The sequence below is a fragment of the Coptis chinensis genome, chromosome 6 (assembly GCF_015680905.1).
Source record: "Coptis chinensis isolate HL-2020 chromosome 6, ASM1568090v1, whole genome shotgun sequence".
NCBI classification, from domain to species: domain Eukaryota; kingdom Viridiplantae; phylum Streptophyta; class Magnoliopsida; order Ranunculales; family Ranunculaceae; genus Coptis; species Coptis chinensis.
In genome coordinates, this window is record NC_141461.1 from 72,106,631 (window position 1) to 72,114,590 (window position 7,960).

Consider the following 7,960-nt stretch of genomic DNA (forward strand, 5'->3'; position numbering starts at 1 on the left):
CTAGAAACCCTAATGAAAAGGTCCAACTCGAGCTGGATCCACAGCCCACGAGCACGGGTCAAAAATCCACAAAAAGGCCCATTTTGACCATATTTTCAATGCTGCAAATTCTCTTTGACCGGGTCAAAATTAGGCAAGCTCTTTTTCACAAAAAATATTAATTAATCCATTAGGAAGGTCCATGAACTCTTAAAAATACCCTTGGGTCGAAAATCTTACTCCAATAATATATTGCACTAAACAGTGCGCACAACGGGCTAAAACGGGATAAGGCAAGATTAGGGTTTCTGAAATCCAAAAGGAACCTAGGCAAGCTTGTACTCATTTCGAAGGATTTTTCAAGGGGAATTCAAATATGAAATAATCTCATCCAAAGAAAGAGTGGAAAAAATGAGATTTGGGCTCCAAAGGGTTACAGGGGCATTTTGGTCATTTTTAGCTCAAAAATCATAAAGCAACGAAACTTCAGCCATAGCTAGAACATGATGAGGAGAGTCTAAAGACACTAAAAGAAGATGAAAAGAAAGAAGTTTGATGTAGAAATGAAGACTCTAGAAAGTAAATCACCTTATATGATCATATTTAATTCAAGACAAAATCGTGAATTAATTATGCCTGGAGTGCAAGAATGGGGTGTCTACAGCCTGTTTTGGTTTGCCACATCATGCGCGGTTGTTTACCTGAATTATGTACCCAGTTCACAGATTGGAAAAGGGTTGAAGTCATGAGACCCACCAATTGGGTGGTTCGTTTATTTCAAGTTATGACTTTGCCGGGATGGTAGGTGCAACCTCATTTGGTTGCTCCTTACACCCCATCAGACCTAGCAACACTCGACAGGTTAGCACAAGTTGATAACACACGGCGGCAGGCTTGGCAAGTTATCATGGCATGGCAGGACGCGAAAGAATCTCATCTCTTTGAAGAGGAAGATGAGGAGGATGACGATTAAACAGGAGATAAGGTAATTTTTTAGTTTCAGTTAGTGTCTGCTTATGTCCCAAGCAATTTGATTCTTGTTAACCCCATAATGGGTGGAACTCATATAAAGTTGCGTTTGTTTTTCTTTTCTATATTAGTATGTTTAACCTTGTTTTGCAGATGTTCCAGAATTTCACGCGTTTCCATGATATTTTTCTACCCTTTTTATTTCAATACTTTGAGGACAAAGCATGCTTCTTGTTTGGGGGTGGCATAGAAACACGTGTAATTAAGGCATCTGTTAGGATATAGATATGTACAATATGCACTTATTTCCTAGTAAAAATTCAAAAATATAAATAAAAAGTTTATGCTATACACTTAGGAATATTGGTATTATTTTCTTTCTCTATGCTCTTAATAATCTAGAAGTTTCACATAGCTTTTGCATTAGAATAGTTTTTAGAAACTTAGGTTAATATGTAGGTAATAATCTTTGCATCTATCTATAAATATATTACATGAGTATCTATGATTGTTTGGTAGTAAGTTTCTGAAATCTAGGCTAGAGTACTTATTCTACAAATCCTGTGAGAATATAGCCTAAAGTCTTATATGAGTGAAACATTTGAGAAATGACACAAAGGAGAAGTAAAATCCGGATAGAGAAATCACAAGTCCACTTGCTTAATCACTATACCATATCCTAAGCGAGAATTTAGGCCATCTTTGGATCGATATAGCCAGAAAGTCAACCCTTATGAAATCATTTTCTACTAGTTGCCCCTCTGAGCCTTTCTTTAGCCTTTCATAAACCGCCAATCCTTTAACCTTTTACAAAAACAAAACAAAATAAAAAATCAACCTACCCATTATAGAATGAGTCTGAGAATAGGATGAGTGAAGAAAAGAGAAGGAAAAACCTGTGTAAACAAAAATTAGTTAGTTGCTCCAGAAAAGAAAAAGAAAAGAAGTTTCTATCCAAAGAAAAGAAAAGAAAAATAAAAATAAAAACAAAATAAAAACTCCAAAAATAGAATAAAAGGAGTAAAAAAGCAAAAAAAAAAGAGAAAAATATGGCTAAGGATGGAAACAAAGTGTAGAAGCAAAAGAACAAGGGTTTCTCTAGTTATGTAATATGAAGACCCTATTATCTTAGACTTGTCCTTTTTGAATATCAATTTCCTTCCTTCTTAAATTATCTCCTAATCTCCGCAACACCTAATAAAGACCTCTAGCTCAATTAGGAATAGGTTAGTGTGATAGTAAGTGGCAGATGTGTTTGATCGAACCCGGCTTCCTTGTGTGTCATTGAGATTGTAAGGTAAAGTGTGCCCATTTCACAAGACCGAGAGTAGCTTAAACTTGAGCGGAAAAATCAGAGTGGTTTTTGTCTTGACATTTATGTGAGGACCTACTTAAGGACGCTATTCCGAGTTTTCATAAACGGATCTGCTAATGCATTTCATAGTATTACTCATTGTATATATGTTTATTCGGAGAGGACTGATTATTATGCATATATTAGCTTAGGTTTCGACTTGATTATTCTGTATTCATTGCTAGTGAGATGTATAGATAATTGAGACATAAATAAGGAAACAATAGTTTTATTTCTTAGTCGTTGTAGTATAGATGAAATTTGTGAGTAACTTCACTGGAAAACTCTCATGACGCTATAACTTGTCCACTAGAGAATTCCCAGTGGTTTAAGGCCTTGTTGCATATGGTCAATGCAATCGCACTCGACGAAACCAGAGTAGTTAGAACTCCATTTTTGGTCACTTATTCTAATTTCTCATATTTACTTGAGGACAAGCAAAATGCTGTTTGGGGGTGGTTTGATAAGAGCCCAAAAATGTAGTTTTAACCCCTTAACAATAATACTTTTAGACCAATTACGCGAGTAATAAATAAAAGTTAATACTGATTATGTGCTTTTATGTATTTCAGGCATTGGAGTCGATTATGTGCATAAATGTGTCACTTTTGCGAGACAAAGGAGCAAGGGTTGGTTGCTAAGGAGTTCTATGATTAAAGGCCAAGATTCAAGGAGAAAAAGCCTTTAAAATGCCCGGTCAAAGCTGAAAAGTCAAAGTCAACGCAGGCAGAAACAACGCACAAAAGTCAGTAGAGCTTCCAAAGGCCATATCTTTGGACTCAGACCTTAGAATTGGACCTACCTTATGTCAAAATGATCGGATCGGAAAAGCTTTCCAATGGTCGAAACCTTGACCCAATCAGAGGAGCAGAAGTGGACAAAAAGTCTATTGAAGTAAAATCCAGCTGAAAAAGCCTCTATGGACTGAAGAAATTAGGTTTTGGGCTCGATTTTCCGGCCTAAAACATGGCTCCTCAAACCATGCACGAAAATATGGATCTGGTCTCCTCCATTTGAAGACACAAGACTTAACTCTTAAGCATTCTAGTTTTTTTGGTAGGTAGCCATTAGCATAGAGTTTTAGATCTAGATTTAGACTCTATTAATTAATTAGGTTTTATTATCTTGTTTTAAATTCAGTTATTGAATCAGTATTCTTATTTTATTCATTAGATTAATAAAGTTAGTTAGTTCTTCATAATCTTGTTTCATTCCATTAATCATTTTAGTTTCAGTTCATAGATTTAATTATTAATCATTACTAGTTCAATCAAATCTTGCATGATTAGATTTCCATTTGAATTCAAATAAGCAAATTTAGAATCTTTATATCATGTCTTGCTTAGATTTATATATTAATGATAGCATAATGATTCTAGGCTAAACCTCCATTAGAGGGGTTTGAGGAAGCCTTAATGAAAGCTTAATTGTTGTTAGCGTAGAATAGTCGTAATTTCCCTTCCATTCTAGAGAACAATTAGTTCACCATGAGAATGGGCTTGATTGTTTCACATGCTAGATGTTAGTTGGTAGAGATTATCATGAACAACTAGGGTTTAGAAAGAACCAATTGTTATGCGAAAGCACTTCAATTCGGATTACGACGATTCTTCGTTAGTAAATTAAGTCGAGTTAAGGTGGAATCAGTCCCCCCTAATTCCTTATCATAGTATCAATTTAGCATTTAATAGTTGAATTATCGTATCTTGTTAGTATAATTTGTATCGTAGTATAATTTCTATCCATACTCTCATTAACTTTGGATAGACCAATAGTCGTTGAAAACGCGAATTCTAAAGAACTAGGAGTGGAACGAATCTTCTACTCCAACTCTATTGCGATAGCATTCGAGAGTAGAAAACTTTGATAAACCCTGAGTAGAAAATAGCTTTAGTTTTACTTGCGTTGAGTTTAATCGCTTATTGTAGGTAAAACTATCGTTTTCCCTTTTTATCAACTCCCTCCGAGAGATCACCAGATCTACTCCATCTTCCCCCTAGGCTCTCCAGAAGAGACCACTCTATCTACCATACCAGATCTAATCACACCAAATCATGAACTACGTCTGACTTGATTCAGTTCCTCGGGGAGAACGTCGTAAGCGCGCTTAGTCGAAACGAACTTCGGTCATATTCACAATCTTCCCCCAATTTCCCCCAAATATATACATCTGTAAGGTTAAACAAAATTTAACCTTTACATTGGCGCAGTCTGTGGGGAGATCTCTTGAGAAAAACCACATTCTTCAAATCAGTTTCCCTCAAGCCCACAAAGTGTGGAAAGCCTACAGGAGCAAGTCAAGAACCTAGTAAGCCAGCTTGGGACAATGAACGAGAACATTACTTTCCTTCGGCAGGAGAACCTGACGCTGAAAAACCAGGTCATAGCCCAGAGTTCGAATGGTATCACCGCTGAGGACGGTATCAATGAGGTGAATCAATAGATCAACGAGCTGTCCAAGGGAATCAACTAGAGCACCGTCAAACACGATGATACACTGATCATACAGAAGATGCTAAAGACGTATTGGGCTTCCCTTTTCACAACTGTCCTCGCTCTTTGTCAGACCGTCTACAACACAAACTAAGCGCTAGCTTCAAAGAATGCGAACGAGGTACACTCAAAATCAAGGATGCTTAACACAAATCATACACTAGGGGATTCTCCAAAGAACAGTCGCTCCGACACGAGCACCTCACTAATCCAGAGGTATCTACCACCATTAGCCTGTATTAACAACTACGTGCTAGTTCACATTTTTACAGGTCAACTAAAATGCCATACTGACGACATACAAAAGATCTAATCAAATTCAACAGTCGTCACATCAACTATGGAATGGCCACTCAATCTACTAAAATGCCACCCAACTCACAGATCGTTCATAAGAGTCTCGCCAACAAAGGACCTATACTTTTAGGACCAGGTTAGGATCGAGCTATCATGGCATCATACCAATGGACGACCTCGTCCAGGAGAAACTCATCATGTACTCGCCTCATGAGCTCACTCCAAAATGACTCAAGCCGAGTGGACGACCTCGTCTAGGACCTATTCATCATGTACTCGCCTCACGAGCTCACTCTAAAGTGACTCCAGCCGTGTAAATAGTCTCGTCGGCCAACTGAGGACCTATACTTCTAGGACCAGTTCAGGATTGAGATATAACTGTATCATACTAATGCACGACCTTGTCTAGGAGCAACTAAACATGTACTCGCCGCCTCACGAGCTTACTCCCAAGTGACTTAAGCCGGGTGGCCGACTTGAGTGTATGAGATGGTATATGGATGATGTAGATAGATGATGGTCGTTGAACAAAATAGAAGAATATCAAAACCTAATTATCCCTTAATAAGTAAATGATGAGTAGGATATTGTTCCACTTTTAAGTGTATGTTATGTGAAGGACAGGACTGGAAAGGGGGTTTGAGGGATTAAAAACTATGATTGTAGAGATTTTAGATTCTAATGCTAAACTAAACTAAACTAATTAAACTATTGAGAATTTATAGGAGAGAGAATTCAAGAGATTAGAATCCACCGTTACCTTTGATCTATGATATTTTGTTTCATGGTTGTTCTCACAAGTAGATTACAATTAGGCAATCGAGTGAGTGTCGATACCCTCTTGGACGAAACATCATTGACGAATAACTCTACTTAAGGTTGTTCCTATGTTTATACTATTAATATCTTCTTTCCTTTTATTTAACCTCAGACAGCCATTCAATGTATTACCTCAGAGAAAATTCTTTCATTGTCTTAGCTTTTCCATCCATTCTGTTCATTTTTTTTTTTAAAGCTCAGTGGTATATCTTTGATTAGTACTGGATACGCTTGTTTTCCACTAGCTTCTTTCACTTTGAATAGAATGATGGTCTTCATTGTATTTCTCTGATATTTCCTTGTAATCTTCCTTTTGTGCTATTTCTTCCTCCTTGTTCCCCTCGTATTCTTAGAAATATAAGGGTATGGTTGATAAAGATTTTGGGTTGTACTCCTTGTCTGGAGTTTGGTAAAAGATAAGGGTTTTGAAAGAAAATGGTTTATTGTAAGGCTCAAAAGGGTTTAACATGATGGTCCTACTAGGTGGGATAAAGGCTGAATGGGTTCACTACTTGACTTATCAGTATGATACTCTATTTCGAATAGACTAGAAGACCTAATGGCTATATCCCCAATTGATGTCACTTCGTGATTAACCAAATCAACAAATAATGAGACTATATTACAACGACATAAAGAACTGAAAGATGTTGACTCACTAAGACTCAGATTTTTCGTAAGAACTCTCCAAAGAATGGGTATAAAGCTCAAGTCTCATGGGCTAAGTATAAAAAATCTACCTCCAGTTTACTAGGGGTTAAATCTCTCTTCTAGCAAAAGTACACAAAATTGACCAAGAACTATGGTGGTGCCTTGATAAAGAATTCTATCAGCAAGAACTATGTCTGAGCATAATAAATAGTCTAAGCGGTAATGAAATCAATACTATCAACTATCTATCAAACTCAACACTAAGCAATATAGAATCTATATCCCAGACTCATCATTAAAATTCATTTTTCTCATGCTACTGATTTAGAAACAAAAATATTTTTGTTTTTGAAAACTAATTTTTGAAATTCATTTCTCAAGTACACCCTCCCCTTACTTATGCATGCATTGACCTCAATATATAAAGAAGTAAATAAAATGGATGAGAAAAAGGTAGGATATTACCATTGATGCCGAACATCAATATTTTGATCTTTCTTTGTCATAAAAAGGTTAAACTCACAAAATAGAGAAAATCAAATACAATTAGTTCAAATAAAAAATAATCCTCATAATCAGCATTAGTCCTCATAATCATGTATCAATATTTTTTTTTTAGGTCTTTTTACGTCAGATCCCCAAGACGTAATGTGAGTCTTTTAAAGTCAGATTCTCAAGACTTTTGAGTCTTTTTTAGTCAGATCCTCAAGACTAGTATTCCCACCCACTAGGTTTCACTTTGTAGGGATTCTTTCGATCTCTCTCAGCAGGTGATTGACAAAAGTATACCTTGTACCAACAATTTTCTCTTAATGGCTGTAACCCAAGACAAGTTTCAGAATGACAATTCTTACACCAACCTAGCTTACACACTCTCCTCTTACGTGCAAATGAACTTTTATCAAACCCTACACGAGCGATAGAAATAATCTTCCTTTGAAGGTGAACGGGGAGTAAATCCCATAAACTAAACAGGTGGTGAATACTTAGGTTTCCATCTCAAAACTGATCTCTTGACAACATGCTTACTTCTTGTAGACATTTTATACTCGGTCTACCTAGAGTTATGAGACTTTGACTCCGATGCTTGCAACTCCTCTCAGGAAAGGATAAAGTTATGAAAATCTGAGGGCCCGACTATCGGTGACACTTATACTAATGAGATCCTAAGGAGTCAAGCTTACGACGCTTGGCTTCCTCATGCAAAAAACTTAAACTAGACAGAGTAACAGGTTCAGCAAGACATAGAATGTAATCTTTAAGGTGTATAGGTAACTTACCCCAATTTTCCACTTCAACAGTGGTCTGATAAACCGGATCCTTGAGAAAAACGGCCTCCACATCTCCAATAGGTAACTTCAGAAAAGGCTTCAGTCGATGAGCGTTGACTTTGAAACG